This window comes from Antechinus flavipes, chromosome 1 (genome assembly GCF_016432865.1).
Source record: "Antechinus flavipes isolate AdamAnt ecotype Samford, QLD, Australia chromosome 1, AdamAnt_v2, whole genome shotgun sequence".
Lineage (NCBI taxonomy): Eukaryota > Metazoa > Chordata > Mammalia > Dasyuromorphia > Dasyuridae > Antechinus > Antechinus flavipes.
Genome location: NC_067398.1, coordinates 461,837,658 through 461,855,469, shown reverse-complemented (window position 1 = coordinate 461,855,469; position 17,812 = coordinate 461,837,658). Strand labels below are relative to the sequence as shown.

Below are 17,812 nucleotides of genomic sequence, written 5' to 3'. Positions count from 1 at the left end.
CCATCTCCAGCCACATTTGGGCTTTTGGGTCTCCCTGCACAAGATCTACACAGTTCAAAACTTTTCATGTTGAATTTATTATATTTCTTTTTTTTAAAGAAAATTTATATAACAGAGATATACAGATTGACTGTATTTGTATACTAGATAATACCTTTATTATATATTTAAAAGGAATAGTAAATGGTATATAATAGATTTGCAGTTTCATGTGCAATCATCTTTTTATTATACTATGCCATGGAAATTCTTTTTATATTCCATAAATTAAAAACAAAATTAAAAAAAAGAATGTAGAAGCCTTTTGTATGTTAGAAACTAGAAATAATCAAATTCCTAACTGAAAATTTGAAATTAAAAAAAATCTATTCTTAGGAAAGCTCACATGTTCTAGTTCCTTTGATTCTTCCATCTTTTTTCCTCCAAGTTCATTTCTTTTTTTTCCTCATCTCTTCTGCCCTTTTCATTTTCTACCTTTCTTAAATCTCAAGATTTGCCACTCTTAAGTTATTGGGTCATATGCTTTGTGTACTTTATTGTGCATCAATGTACTGACAGCTGCTGGATAGTGGTGGTTAGTGTAGTTGCCCCCAAAAGAAGCAGCCAATTATAGTCATGAAATGTGGCACCTAGCCAGAAATCAATATAGTATACACAAGATTGCTATAACATTTGGAGTTCATGGCATTTCGTCAGTTGGTACTAGCTCCCATAACCTTTCTGTTTTGGGATGCTGTGCAGGAATTCTGAATCAAAATGAAAAAAAGGGAAGTACAGGTATATATAAATTTAAAAATCCATTTTGGAAGTGAAGTTGGTAAGCATATGTATGTGTGTATGTATTCCCACATATATATGCATATGATACATCCATATATCCATATTTATACACATACATAGATATAAATTTACTTTTTTGTATTTGCTCAGTTGTGCATACACATACAAAGTTAATTTTAGTTTTGTTTTAATCAGACCTGTGATTTCACAGCTATAGGGAACCAATTCATAGATAGGGACTTATTCGACCAATGTATACTAAAACCTTTTCTGAAACATATAATCTTAAACAGTTGCCTAAGACATTGATGAGTTATTTACTTACAGTTTATATATATTTGGGTAAACTGTAATATCCTTGTTGTAGGGCATTCCCAGTGAGAAAAATCTCCAATTCTTTCTACAACTTCACCCATACACACACACACACACACACACACACACACACACACACACACACAGAAATGTATAGTATAAATGTCTTTGTATGTATAGATGCATAATGATCTTGAAGGCTTTCATCATGCTTGTCATTCTTTATATCATTGTTTCTAAAATGTTATGTTCAAGGATGAAGAGAATATTCTAGATGTGGTCTGATCAGGACAGAATAGTTTGAGATTATCAGTTCCCTCATTCAGGACCCTAGGCTTCCTTTAAACCATTCAAAAATCACAGCAGCTTCTTTGGCATACATAACACATGGCTGAGCTTGCAGTTTGATAAAACTCTAAGACTTTCTACACATAAGATACTGTCTAGCTACACCTCCTCATCTTGGACTTGTGAAGTTGATTTTTTAAACTTTGAGATAAGACTTTGTACCTGTAAAATTTAATCTTGTTCAATTTGGCCCGACATTACAGCCTGTAAGGATCTTTTAGGATACTGATTCTGTCATTCAGTGTGTTAGATCCTTCTGTCTTTCTTTTCTTCTTCTTCTTCTTCTTCTTCTTCTTCTTCTTCTTCTTCTTCTTCTTCTTCTTCTTCTTCTTCTTCTTCTTCTTCTTCTTCTTCTTCTTCTTCTTCTTCTTCTTCTTCTTCTTCTTCTCTCTCTCTCTCTCTCTCTTTCTGTCTCTGTCTCTGTCTCTGTCTTTCTGTCTCTCTGTATCTCTTTCTCTCTCTTTCTTCTGTGACATAGCAGCCAAACCCTACACAAATCTGTTGTGAGATTGGGCTTTCCAGAAACCCTGAGAATAGCAATGCTGCCTACTGTATGCAGCCCGATAGGAGGCCAGGCTTCCAATCCTGCTGGAAACCCAATGGAGTCTTAATGGTGACTAAGACTCCTTCCATTGGTCAGGTTAAATGCCAGGACATCAAGGACCAGGTTGTCAGGGACATTTTGAACCTTCTACTCACCTTCTAACATTAACTGAGCACCTCCTATCCCTAGGTACTTTGTCTGGACTCCAAAATAGTTGATATACTTCCAATTCTCTTATTCTTCCTATCTTAAGTATACTGAATTCCCAGCTTTTGGAGAAAATACCCTCATCTCTACATCTATAGTGTTCCCTTCTATATCTGTCTTCCCCTTCCACTATGTCCTTTGAGACTCCTTACCTATAACCGACAAGTTTCCTTTCATTTTAGATTTCTTCTTCTCTAGCTGCCTCCATCTTCAGGACCTCATTGGATTCCTCCAGATATTATTATATCATCTATAACTTAGTCTATATTTCTCCATTTTGTGTATGTTGTTTGTCCTTCATTTTCAAAGAGGACTAAATGACATCAAGGAGTGTGTTTTGACTTGCCTGTTAATTAGATTTAAATAAGGCAGAGTTACACAAAGTGATCAGCCTCACTCTCTCTACCAGAATTACTGAACTATGGTGTCAAGACAAGTCAGGATGACTTCTGGTAGTCCAGAAGGCAATGGATGACCTTGGTATCTTTGATGTCTAACTAACCTTTAAGCCTTCATAACTTTAACCTTTATAACCTTTAACCTTCATAACTCCATAGCACTTACTTTAGCCACCATTGTGGCTGTCACAACAAATTGTTTTTATCTGCCCATTCCACTGGGGGAAGCCTTCATGTTTGGGGTAGATATGTCCCTTACCAATAGTTTGAAGCCTGCCAATTACCCTCAACCTGGTTTAGCTGTCTGCTGAGACAGTTTTACCAAGGTATGGTTGCTATACATACTACATTTTCTTCAAGTTATAGATAAGAATTGGGTGACAATTGGAGAAGAATGTGAGAATAGGCTACAACCAGTAGTTAGTTTATTTCCCCTCCTTCAAGTACATTGTATTTACTTTGTACAATTCCTCCCAAGAGAATGTGTCCTCTTGTAAAGTAGGGATTGTTTCATTTTATTTTATTTGTATCCCCAACACCTAACTGAGCATCTGGCATTTAGGCCCTTAAAAAGTGCTTATTAACTATTGAATAAGTGTGTGCCTTTGGATGATTGAGTTATTTGGATTAGTATTGTTAATAGAGAGAATTAATGGGTACTGGGAAAAACTTTAAGAAAAAGATCATAATGATATGAGGTGAAGAAGATAGTGTCATCATGGTTCATGTATTTAAGTCCAGCATATCTCATTTAAGAAATGTGTTTCCTTGTGTCATAAAATCCAAGAAATTACACTCCATTTGTCTTGACTATTTTTGAGACTAAAAATTCAGGCTCAGAAAGCAGGATACCAAATTTGAAGATCATAAATTTATTTGCAGCTGTGACCATTGTCTATTCCAAGCTGATTTCATTGGTTCCTTAATATCTTGACAGTGTTTGTGAATTGGTCTTCTTAGGTTATTTCCAGGCCATGATGTCTTACTTAAACACAAAAAAGAAGAGTCTAGAATTAATAGAAGGAAACATCAGTAGTTTTTTGTCTTGATATAGTCACATTCAAATAATCTAACCATATAATCCACAATCTCGTTCCCTTTGTATCAATGAATCAGCAAGCACTTATTAAGCATTTACAGAATGCCAGGATCTGTGTAAGGTACTAGGGATCCACATATCTTCTTGACACTAAATTGCCCATATTTTCCTACTAAGCTCCATTTAAATCTCTAAGACTATAAATTGCAGAATAGTTATAGATATGTATTGGTAGAAGGAGTTTCATGAGGAACTCTTATATTAGTGGAATAATAGATACAATTTAATACACACACACAATTGATGAACTCTGGCAATTAAAGCCCTTCACATTACGACTTTAGCTTATTTTACCAGGTAGATTACAAAGTCATTAGATGACTCTCCCCTCCTATATTCTGAGCTCCAGCCAAGTCCACTGTTTCCTGTACTTGACATTCTATCTCCCACCTACATTTCTTTGCATTGGCTGGAATTTCCTATGATTGGAATGCTCTCTAACCTTAGCCTCTGCACCTCTACTTTGTGGAACTCCTGGATCTCTTCAAGGTTTGTCTCAAATGCCAATTCCTCCTTGATTCCCTTAGTAATTATCAATTAATAATTACTCATCAGTTTGTATATATAGCTTGTATTCTACCTGGTGGTAGAACCTCTTGATGGCTGAGTTACCTCAGCTATAAAATGAGGGAGTTGGATTCCCAAGGTTCCTGCCAGTTCTATATCTTTGATTCTCTGATTTGCTCTGGATCCTGTAGTCTATAAATTATCAGAGAAGACACTTGAAAACAGATTATCCTGCCTCTAAGGTGGGTCTTCTATCCACTGTTATGCTGCCTCTCAAATATATATACACATATTTACAGATATATTTGTGTGTATAAAAATCTACCCTGCAATATTGACATGATGCAACATGACAATATTGCATTCAGAAGCAACTTCTCTGACTAATGGAAAGATTTATTTAAAATAGTTTTAGGACTGTGGCAATATGGGGATTTAATTCAGATGAGAAAAGAGTACCTCAGATACTTTAATAAATATAAAATGAACTTGATCATAGAAGCTTACAAACTAAAAAAAAAACAGGAAATCTGGATTTGAATGCTAGATTTGGAATCAGCAATACTGAATTAGGATTTTAGTTCTACTTGCTGCATAGACAAAGCATTTAATTCTTATGAGCTTGTTTCTTTGAAAATATTTTAAAAGGTTTTGAACTCTATAACCTCTTAAGTCCTTTCTACCTTCAAATCTATTATGATTCCTACTTTGGTTCAATCTTCTGCTGGATCATATTAGTATTCAGTTTCTATAGCTATATGAGGGAGAGATTTCACAGTTCCACAATTATGGATGAATATTTTTCCTTCGGTATTTTCCATTATTTATTGCAGTGGAAAGTCCAGTTTCAATCCCATGTTTTCTCTTTTTCATTTTCCTTCCTGCTTGACTCAAGCAGTCTGAAATTTCCTAACCAACAAAGGAAAGAGTTTGCTATTATAGTAATCCCCATCTTTCTGGAAATTCACAGAGGGGAACAAAGCTGATAAATTGAGATCTGCTGATTATCTAATCTAACTGCCTTAGTGTATAGATGAGAAAATTTATTCCCACAAAAGGCAAGTGATTTGCTCTGATTCAAATTTTTGCCCTCTCTGTCTGTCTCCTAATCTGATTGTTTTTCTTCTATGTTACCTAGAGCAGCACTCAGAGATTCCTGACATTTTATAATATCAGTGTGGTTTTTCTCCCCATGATCATCAGAGTTATGTAAATTCACTTTGTAGCTGTGAATAAAATATTTAGAAGCCAATTGCAAAAATAGAGTGGCAGGTGGAAGTTTGCATCACTATCGTTCGCTTTGCTAAATACAGAAGGCAACATGCTATCTCACATATTTTATTGAGTATCTGTCACCTTCCTTACTGTTATGCTATTCCCTAGATCCAGTCTCCATTATTGAGGTTCTGTTAGGAGCTTAATACTGTGCTAGGTGTCATGAAATATTAAAAAGGTAAAAGACATGGTTTGTGCCCTAGTATTGTAAATCTAGAGCTATAGGAGAATTTCAAGGTCTTTTAGTCCAACTCTCTTATTTTATAGATAAAGGAACCGAGACCAAGACAGGTTAATGGACTTGAAGGAGATCATATAGAGCAGAGCTGTGATCTGAATTCAAGTTTCTTGATTCCAAATTCATATCACAGTATCAGACTGTGAGAGACAAGATGATACAGATTCAGATATAAATAATAAGTGCTATAGTGATTTAGAGACAGAAAAGATCATGGGCAGCCATAGTTAAAAAAGACTCATGGAGGAGGTGGAACTTGAGTGCATCTTGAAGGTTATTAAGATTTGGATGGGCAGTGAAAAGGGAGGAAAGGATATTCCAGACAAGAGGAACAGCATGAACAAACTCTGGAGTTAGGAATGGGTATGAAATATTTCTGGGATAATGAGGAGACTGGTTGGACTGAGGTTAAGCATTTATGTCATAGAATCATGGTTGGTAAGTAGATCTAGTGAAGGCCTGGGAAGGGCATTGGAAAACAGATGCATGAGTGGGGAGGAATAAAAATTTTATTGTGGAGGCAAAAGAGAAACTGGAAATTTGGAGAAAAGAATATAATAAAGTGAATTATTTCAGAAAGATGTGTTTCTTGATGATATATAGGAGGGAACTGTACCAGCTTAAGGGAGATGATTGTTAAATTTTAAGTGTGATCATCTACATCTCAGAAATCAGCAAAAGCTACCAACAAGATCTTTATTAATTGTTTTATTGTCTAGACATAAGAGTGAGGGAGAAAATGTTAAGAATGGAGATTAAATTTCAAATATATTGTACATACATTTAGGGGGAGAGGGATAGAGTCAGTTATTAAACATTTATCAGCACACCAGTGCACAGATAGTTATTTCCCTTCTCTGGACCTCAATTTCTTTCTTTTTTTTTTAATTTAAAACTTAAATAGAAAATATAAAAACATGAAATAGAAAAGGAAAAAGAAAATGCCACCATGTGTACAAAACAAGAGAAGATTCAAAATACATAACAATAAATTTCCATTTCAAGAAAATGTATATAATAGAACACATTGTATTCAGAACTTTGCATCTTTGCTTTCTTATAGGTTTTCTTTTGTTCTATGCTGTGTACTTTTTACTTTATTCTTTCTTTTCCCCTTTCTTTCCCTTTATACTCTTATCCCCCCATTGCACCTCCCCCAAGCAAACAACAGTTATGCATGGTATATTTATGTTTGTATATAAATTTATTTCTTAATAATACTTAATAGCCATTATAGAAGCTAGGCCGCTCAGTGGTACAGTGGCTAAAGTGAGAGAAATCAGGAAGACTCATATTTGTTGAGTTTAAATCCATCCTCAGATATTTATTAGCTGTGTGACTCTGGGAAACCATTTTAACTCAGTTTTCTTGTCAGTAACATGAACTGAAGAAGAAAATGGCAAACCATTCGAATAGCTTTGCCAAGAAAACTCCAAACAGGGTCACAAAGAGTCAGACACTACTGAACAACAACAATATTTTACATGGTATTTTAACATTTGAAATGCAATATATATATACATATATATGTGTATATATATATATATTATATATATATATATATATGTACCTATGTATTTCTATGCCATGCTAGACAGTTCAGACACAAATCATGAGTTCCACTGTGACAGTCACAAAGGACTGAAATATGATGGTGGAAGTGAGACCAGAAAGGAAAGGATAATAACAGATCTCTTGAAAGAAGATTCCTCAGAATTCCTTGACTGACTGGAAACAGGAGATAAAGCCAGTGGAAGGTTTTGAGATGTTGAAAATTGACTACTGGGAAAATAGGGAAAGCACTGATTTTAAAAGGAAAGTTGTGAGAGGGAACTAGTTCGGCAGAAATGACGAAGAGTTTCATTTCTGACCTGCCAAATTTAAAGTGACAAAAGAACACTCAGGTGGAGCTATTCTGTAGTGTTTGGAGTTATGAGACTAGATAGAGGTCAGGTTAGAGGTTTGGGTTGATTTCACAGTTGGTATCAGAAAGTCTACAGCTGAACCAGATATGGCATAGAGAAAGAACAAAGGGCCAGGGAACATAGGGCCTTAGAAAATCCCTATTATAGAAGGAAATAGGCTGTGAAACTAAAGTTATAAAAAGAGAGAAGAGTGATTAGAAAAATGAGGAGAAAGCTAGCATATGTCATGAAAAGCAAAATGGGAGTTTAAAGATTGCAGAAGTGTTCAAATGATGTCAAGAAATTAAGGAGAATGTGCAGAGAAATGGTCACTATATATTTTTTCTATACAGAGAAAAATTAACTGATTTAATGTAAAATGTCAGAGCACAAACTCACTAAAGACAGCATGGTGAAATGCAAAGAGCCTCAGTAATCTGAGTCTGAGTTTGGGCTTATTAGCCATGTGGTCTGGGGCTAGTGAATTCAACTAGGTGACCTGTAGCCATATCTATAAAATAGAATTAGTAATACTGAATTTTCTTATTTTATAGCATAATTATGAGGGAAATTCTTTGGAAATTAAGAGAAATAAAGAAAGATTTATAGGAATTGATACAGCATAAGATAAGCAGAAGTAGTAGAAAAAAGATATGACATCAATATAAATGAAAACATTAAAAAGAAGTGGAACTCTAAGTAACTGAATATTCAGGGAAGGTTCTGGAGGAAAAAAACCTCTAACAGCTATTTTTTATATGTTTTATGGTTCTTTACTGATTATTTCATCCAATCCTCAGAACAATCTTGTAAGGAGGTGTTATCATTACACACATTTTACAGATTAGGAGACTGGAACTAAAAGAGATCCGAGGACTAATCCAGAAGCATGCACATCTGCAGAAAGTCTGCTTAGGTCTTCTTTACTTAAAAAACAGAACTTTACTGACCACCTGACTCCCTCAAATGATAAAATCTCTGAGTGGAGGATTACAAAGAATATTATAGATATTGTCAGGTCCAATATCTATATTTGATATGTTTACTTAATATTTTCCCCCATGGTAGGATTTAATGTGGTCTAAAAGGTCTGAAATGACTGATTTAAACCCAAAAGGTATTAATGAATTGTATTTTTATTTCATCATTCATATTTGATGTGATTGTATTTTCATCTGTACTTGATTTTTATTTTATCAAATACATTAAGGAACTAAATGTAAGACCAAAACAAACATAAATATAACAACTAAGTGTTTAAAAATAATAATTCTTTGATATCTTCTTATCCCAGAAAGAATCTTTTGTGTAGGTAGCTGACTGTAGGCCCTAAATGCCTGAGCCATTCATGATTTCTTTCCATAGATTTCTCAATTCACAGTCTGTCTTTCTTTCTGATAGTTTATAGCTTATTTTGTGATCTGCTGCCTCCTATTCACTGTCCCAGAAGTTTAAACAATTTCAGTTTAAATTCTTCATGGTGATTAATCAATCAATCAACATTTAAGCACCTATCATATGCCATGTTACATGTTAGATCCAAAGTGTCAAAATCTGCTAAATCAGATGTACTTCAAAGGATTTTCCAGCATTCTGATTCTTGCTTACCTGCCTATTGTTGATATTAAACAGGATATCCTGATTTGTGATCACAAATGCACAGGTAGAACATACAATTTACGAGTCCTTTAGGCAAAAGAGATGTCAGGGTGTGTTATGGTGGCAATAGCACTGGGTTAAATATCCTGAAATCTGGGTTCTAACCCAAGCTCAGCCAATTACTACCTGTGTGATCTAGGGCAAGTTTTATCTCTCTGGGGATCTCTCATCTTTAAAATGAGAAGGTGGAATTAGATGACTTTGAAGGAATTTATAGTTCTAAATCTTATCAGCTTTATATTATTCTACTAGGTAATACATGTATCATGTGTCACCTGCAAAGTCTCTTATTTTCTTATCATAGATAAAAGTTTTCTTTAATCTTAAAGCAGAATAATTTCCAAGATTTTTTAATAATAAGGCAAAGACTTTGAAAGCACTGATTAATCTTACAATTTGCCAAACTGTGAGCAGCTTTGCTTCTTAGGATAGTCCTCTGTTTTGAATATGGTTTTATAATTCTTGTATTAATTTCTAGTTCAATTTAGTGCAACAGAAATATATTTAATGCCTATTATATGCAGAACATTGTGCCAGTTGTTACATCAAATTTAAAATTAACAAACTTATTGTTTAATCTAAAAATAAAAAATTAACTACTATGAAAATATAAAAGTTGAAAGAAAACACTCCCTACCTTCAAGAAGTGTATATTCTACTTAAAATAGGAAATTTTAGCCTAGGATTAGTTCCTAGACCCTGGAGAGGTCTGTGAATAAATTTTAGGGAGCCTGTGAAGTATATCAGAAATCTAATTTTAAAAATACTTTGATAACTGTATTTCAAAATAATTGACTTCCTTTGCAATCATATTTTATGTAAATAAATACATTATTCTAAGAAGGGGGTCACTGATCCATCAGACTTCCCAAGCCCTCACTCTAGGATGCAATATATATATATATATATATATATATATATATATATATTATATATATATATATATATATATATATATACATACATACATACACACAATAAATGTAGGACAAGGAAAACTTTAGAGGGAGAATAAACAACTCAATCAATCAAAATACACTTATTATATGTCTACCATAAACAGGTAGGTGCTTAAGAGAGAAAGAAACAAAAATAGTTCTTAGCCCCAACAAGTTTATAATCTATCTAGGAAAGACTCCATGTGCATATGTAGCAAATCACTTAACCTCTGTTATTCTTAATCCTTTGGCGAAGGAAATGGCAAATTACTCCAGTATGTTTCCCAAGAAAACTCTAAAGGCAGTAGCGCCATAGGGTTGCAAAAAGTCAGACTCAGCTTAAGATGGACTGACTACCATTTGGAGCATCAAGGAAGGCCTTAGGGATAAAATAAAATTTCAGCTGATGATTGAAGGAAATTAGGAATCCTGAGAGATGAAAGTGAAAAGGAAACCCATTGAAAGGAAGGAAAATGCACAGTTCAAAAGGATTGTCATGTATGAGGAACAGCAAAAAAGGCCAGAATATGTATTGCAGGAGATCAGTATATAACTGTATTTGGTTGTGAAAGTTTTAAAGGATAAACAGAATTTATATTTGTGCTGGAGATAATAGAGAGCCATTTTATAGTACTGACTAGGGGAATGACATGGTTTGGGAAAAATAATTTTGCATCCATGAAAAGAATAGATTGAAAAGGGCAAAATCTTGAAGGAAGGAGACCAATGCATTCAGGCAGGAGGTGATGAGGCTCTGAATTAAGGTAGCATCTGATCTTTACTATAAAAGAAGATAAGAATTTTGAGAAGCAATAATAAGGAAGGAGTAAATTCCAGGCATGGATCCTGTGCATCCCATTTCATATTTCATCCTGTGCATTGCAGTGAAAAAGAAAAATAGAGAAGTCAGTTGAAATCCATATAATTCGGTCAGCAACAATAGTTCTCTCTTACCCTGATCACAGTTGTCCCAATCTGCTTTTTTTCATATCAACAATAGGCAGGTAAGCAAGAATTGGGATGCTGGAAGATCCTCTGGAATGCATCAGGTTTTGTAGATGTGCTCTTTTTGACATTGTGGGTATAATTTTTAATCTGGCACTTAAGAGGAACTTAAATGTTTATTGGGCCATGGATTGATCACTATGAAGAATTTAAATTGAAATTGTCCGCACTTTAGGGGAAGTGGATAGGAAATAGGAGGCAATAAAATTACAATATTTTGCCTGTGATTTTATTTTTGGAGGGAATTCCCTTTTCTAATGTAGCTCAGTAACTGTTTTGTGGCACAGACTTTGAGCACTACCTAGGACACTTGGGAATTTAAATGCTTTGTCCAGTATCACACAGCTAGTATATGTCAGAGACAGAATCTGAACCCACATCTTTCTGACCCTGATAGTACTCTCTATCTTTTATATAATTTTCTCTCTCTATGCAAAACTATGGAGACAGTAAATGGAACATCTATTCTGGGAAACATCTATTTGGAAGATTTTTCAGTTTGCTTGGAAAGCCTAGTTTCTCTTACATGCTTATGTTAATTATATGAGTGCTTGGATTTATAAAGGAGGACCTAAAAAAAAAATCAGGGCAGATTCATTTTTGGACAAATATTTAAGTGAAAACTTTAAAATATTCATCAGTCCTCTAGTTGTTTTTCTATATCTGTAATGATATTTGTCATTATCAAGGTGTTCACCTGAATTTTTCCTTTTTCTTCTTATAATTTGGCTTTAGGTATATACAATGTGAATAATTCTCTGCCCATGATAAGTAGAAGAGATTTTCATAATCCTCCTCTTCCTCTTCCTACCTACAATTACAGATGAACTCTAAGAGATTTCCTGCTTAGCTTTTGGCAATCCAAACCTTCCTATGTGAGATTTATGGTGAAAATGAATTAAATCAATTAACAATAGTTAATAAGACCTGGAATTTACATAATAACCTACACATATCAGATTTAATTCTCAACACAATTCTGGAAGTAGGTGCTATTATTATTATTCCCATTTTATAGATGAGGAAATCAATAATGAGAGTTCAAATGACTTGACCTGGGTCACACAGCTAATCAGTGTCTGAAGCAGGATTATTAAAAAAAAAAGTTTTCTTGACTCCATGTCTAACATTCCATATATCCACTATAGTACTTAGCCACTGACATATCTTTCCTGAGGCAGTCAGGTGGTAGTATAGAAGAAACAGTCTTTGTCATCTCATATCACAGTTTTCCTGTCCTAGTTTTGCCCTTTGATAGCTCTGTGACTTTGGGTAAATCACTATTTAAACTTTAATTTCCTGATCCGTAAAATAAGAATGATAATACTTATATTAGAAGAATATTGGGAGCACTGAAGGAGATAATGTATGTTAAAAAGGAGATAATATATGTAAATGATGAAGCATAATATAAATGCTAGTCAGTGTTATTAAATTATATTCTTGTGTCTGTAAGAGAAGTTTTGCAAGGGGGAATCTGTATTTTTATACTGAAGACATTTCAGAAATAGAAGAACAGTTTTTGCTTTGTGTTTCTGAGAGGAGAATTTACTTTCATAGAAGTAGAAGGTCAAATAACTTTTCTAAAGAAGATCAAGATAAATCTTCAACCTTCTTGAACAGAATCAGTATAACTAAAAGAAAAAGGGGGCAGTGAATGGCATGATGGGCTTAGCTTTGGATCTTGGCCCTGATGTTTACTAGACTGTTCTGAGAATTATGAGAAGTAATTCTTTTTTTAATGCAAAACTTTATTATAAATAGCAAATCATTGCAAGACAGATTATCACTGTGTGACTAAAATAGAAAGTCACTTAATTTCTCTGATCTCCTGTTTCCCCATCTGTAAATTGGGGATAAGGTGCTTTGCAGATTTTAAAGCCTCAAATAATTGTGAGATGCTACTATTGTTGAATAAATGAAAAAAGTATTTAAATGCTGAAAGTAAATTAAAGGTATCAAGCATTCTTTTATTACTACCAATATTAATAATAATAATAATAATAATAATGTGAAAAGTCATTATGAGTTGGTGGGTAGAGAACCAGGCTTCAGAGCCAGGAAGACCTTGATTCATATATATATAGCTCTATGATCCTTAACATGCCATTTAACCACTTAGTTCTCTGGGAAACTCTCCAAGATTTTAAATTGCAGCAAAAGTTCTATTTGCATTGACAAAAGGAGTTTTCTTATCCACAATTCCCTATACCACTGAACTCATAGGTCCTTTTCTCCTAAACCCTACCTCTTGCCAAAACCCTAGAAATAGCCATTCCACTAAATTATTTTCCTAATAGGGAATCTTGTCCTCTCTCAGCCTGTACTTTGTGAGTTTCAAGCATTTCTAAGAAACTCAGCAGTAGGCCCATCTCAAGTTAGATATAGTGTCCAACAGAATCCCGGGAGAAAAATGTTATTCAGTAAAACTTTTCATTCTTATACAATCATTTTTTTTGGCTTGAAAGAAAACCAATAAATCAATAAAGAAACATTTATTAAGTATTACTTTGTTCCAGACATTGTGCTAAGTTCTGGGGACCCAAAGGAAAAAAAGGGCAATCTCTATCCTTGAGGAACTCACAATCCAAAAGCAAAAAAATCATGCAAGCAACTGTATACATACAATGCTGGAGAAATTGGAAATGATTAACAGAGTATAAGTTACTATTATTGGTGATCCATTTTGGAATCAGATGATTAGTTTACAATGCTAGAGAAACAATGAAATATTCCTTGACTATTCCCCAGTTGCCAGTTATACCTGATGTACCTATTTATAGTGTTATGAGAAAGTACTTTGTAAATATTATAGTTCTATATAAATGTAGGTTGTTAATATTACATATACATTACAATCACTTTAGTGACTTTAAAGATGAGGGTAAATGGCTAAATGAGGGAAGTTGGAAACATAACTAAAATGGATGTCTAAATTCAATTCAATTTAGTGAATATTATTGATTTTCTCAGTCACACACTCTACTAGAAAGTGGGGAAACAAAGAGAAAAGCAATCATGAATGAAGGGCAATAGCTACTTCCAAGTGATGAAAGGTAGACTGTCTTGCAGTGATTTGCTATTCATAACAAAGTTTTGCATTTAAAAAATGAATTACTTCTCATAATTCTCAGAACAGAGTTCTAATAGCAATATTTATATCTGGTCTGGCAAAACCCAAACCTAGAAAAGCCATATGAAATGTGTTCTCAAAACAAATGTATGTCACTTAAAGTGACTACTGATCCAAGTAAGAAGAGGCTATCCCTCTCCACCATCCCCTTCCATACACATAGTAGGGCTTAGAACACACAAGTTTTCTTCTACCTTTTGTGTATGTATGTGTATGTGTGTATTATCAGTGTCAATAGGAAGGGCATTTGCTTGGCTGAGACCAGCACCCAAACTGAACACCTTTATGCTTTATCGGAGGGTCCTATATCTTTGTTACCCTTTGCCTGGGGATGAGCCTCATCTATTACCAGCACAAAAAAGTAAATAGTAATTCTGAGCAGAAACTCTGTAGGTCTTTTTCTCCCAGAGTGATTCTTTTATGAAGGCAAATTAGGCCATCTTTTACCTCAATTTTTAACCTAACCTTTAACTATTGAATGAGCCTTGTCTCAGACAAATTGGAACCTGGGAAAGACCTTAGCTTAAAAGACCTAGGTTTCCCCATTGCATCAGGGGCCATCTCCAGTAATCTTGACCAGTGTCTTGCTTCTGGACCTAGATGGCTCCTTTGGAGAAAGTGGGATTAGTGACTTTGCATGGCTTTGCCTCACTTCAATTCAATTCACTTCAAAGTTAAGACATCATCCATCTAATGTCATTGTTCTTCTTCAAGAATGAAGAATGAATAACAACAATAATGACAATCAATATAAAGAGGAAGAGATAGTACCAGCCATTAGATGGATGTGGATTCACCAATATTGTTGTGGGCACTAGTGGAACTTGAGTGACAAGAGTTAGCTCTGACATTTTCATGATCGAACAGGACTATTATGAACTAAGAACCAATGAAGCAGAATTGAACAGTTCGAGTTAATTTAGCTCCACAAAAATTAATCTGGGTTTTAGCTGTGGGTCCTTCAGGCAAGAGGAATATAAAATCAGTTTTAGAAACTTGGCAGGGAACTCCTGAGACCCCAAGAAACTTCCTTGCAGTCTGCTTTGAATCTCCTTAATAGCTTTTAACTGCTTTTACTTCCCTGTGAACTGTTTTTTTACTGCTTTGGGGATTATTTTTACTTGGAAGTTCTGAATAGGTTTTTATTAAGAATTTATTTATCTGAATATTCAGGTTCTAAGTGATTTATTATGCCAGATATATAATCAAGTCAAAGATATCAACATGTGCATATGGCATTTCCTTTACCCTTGTCTCTCTCTTCCATGGAAACTTGAAGTGCGGTGGCCAGTGGGAAAGAGAACATGACAAATTGGCTTGAGAAAAATTCAGTAGTGGTTCAGCCATGTATTGGAGAGGGAAGATGCAAGCTAATATCTATTTTTTGTGTGTTGCAGAAATACTTCAAATGCTTTTAATGCCCTCTAAATTTAAGGCCCTGGGTAAGTGCTTGCCCTAGTTTTGGCTTTGCCTATGGAGTGCTTATCAAACTGTGATAACACTGTGATTACAAAGGAAAATGTTGCAAGAATATCTTTCAGGTTTCCAGGAGCCCAAAGTCAAGCACTTATGAGCATCCATGTGTACTTGAAAACACAAAAATAAATGTTTTTTTCCTTCGGTTTATCTATATTATCCCCAGGGCAGGAGCTATATAATATTATATGTTCACTACTGTCCTTGAAAGTGAACAGTTTAATTCAAAAGGTCAATATTTTTAGGTTTCATTACATGAATTCCTGAAATTTTACCCAAAGTCAGTGTTCTGCATTATCTTATTTAATATTAGTTATAAGGTGTAACAGGCATGGAGATGTTTTCATGTTAAGTATATATCATAGAAATCTAATCAGTAAATTAATAAATGTCCTAATTTTCATTTCTGTTGGCAACTAGAATCATTTATCTTGCTGAAGTGATCCATCCTTATTATACTTATTAGAATCTACTAGCAAATAATAATCTGTTTCAATGTCAAAGGGTCTTGCAATTAGTGACAAGAGCAGAGCCTCAGTCAATATTTTTATCCTAATAGCTGTGTTGGAGATGTAGGGTTTTATTTTTAAAATGATTTTTTTTTCTGTATTTACAATAAAGAATAATTTCACATGTACATTTTCATATTAAAAATAGCATAATTTCTGTGAATGAAGAAAAGATATTAAAAAGTTTATTAATTATGACCATGGACAATCCATGTACTGCAGCATCAAAAATGGTTCAAGTCTTGAATTTATAACTTTCTTGCTTTGTAATCTTGGGCATTCAAGCCTGAACCTGATATGTTTCATTGGAAAAATGAAGAAGTTGAAATAAATGATTTTTAAGGTCCCTTCCATATCTCTGATTTTTATTTCACTGTACATATTTAAGGAATTTATGTTTATAACTTTAAAATGAATTTGTTTATTGAATTTAACAAAAAAAAAGTCCATTGCTTAAATTTCATTTCCCCAGTGATTTCCATTTTAAACTAAAATTATAGTCACCCCTGCCAGGTCTTATCTTCCTAACACTACTCAGATGCATTCAATGAGCTAAGACCATAATCTGGGAGTATACCTTAAATTTTAAAGTATTAAATAAATATGGCATATTATTATGTACCATTTTTTAAAATAATAATAAATATGCATAACACAATTAACACATAAGATAAACTAATATTTTGATAGAGTTTTAAATTTTATAGATCTAAAATGATATTTTTATTTGACATAATACAAATAGAGCTTGCTTGATAAACATTTATCCACTGCATTAGTAATTTGAGTATCAAAGGTCCTCCTTGTTAGAGTGCAGCAGAATCTGAGACTGAGATATTAGGATGGTGCATAGTTCTTAATCCTTTTTGTGTTATAGAGCCCTTTGGCAGTGTGGCAGTGCTTATAGAACTTTTGAAATGTTTTAAATGCATAAAATAAAATATGTAGAATTATAAAAGAAAATTTTATTGAAGTAAAGATGCAGTTTTTCCCATCCAGGTTTATGGATCCCCTGAAATTTATCTATGGACCCCAATATGTAATTCCTAAGATAAAGTATGAGACCAGTGCTGTGATTTCATTGATAATCCCCAGAGAATATTCAGATGAGGAAGTGTCCTTAATTGTTGCTGGTAAGCGTCTTCTCTACGACTTACCAATATTAGAGTTTCTTTAGGGACTCCAAGGAAGGCTCTCTATGCACTATACCTCTTTGCCTATCTTGAGACTATATATCACATATTTTAAATACAATTATCTCTTTTTCCCTTGAATAAATTCTTTACGCATGTGTCTTTTAAGGACACAGCTGTGACAATCACTTTTTATATTTAGCTAGCAGAGTTCTGGTATTTTTCTGAACCCATTGTAAGAGGTGGGTAGAATTTCTCCAGAGGAGCTGATTATTTCTATAAGCACAATAGCTCCTACAATTACCGATGTAATAACTTCTAGTCTACAAGTCAACTTTTTTTTT

At 33.9% G+C, this 17,812-nt stretch overlaps 1 protein-coding gene across 1 annotated transcript in view; it reads left to right on the top strand.

Annotated features, from left to right (window-relative positions):
- CLVS1 (clavesin 1) overlaps positions 1 to 17,812 on the top strand; it is a 197,014-nt gene that overhangs the window by 117,530 nt on the left and 61,672 nt on the right. The window lies entirely within an intron of this gene.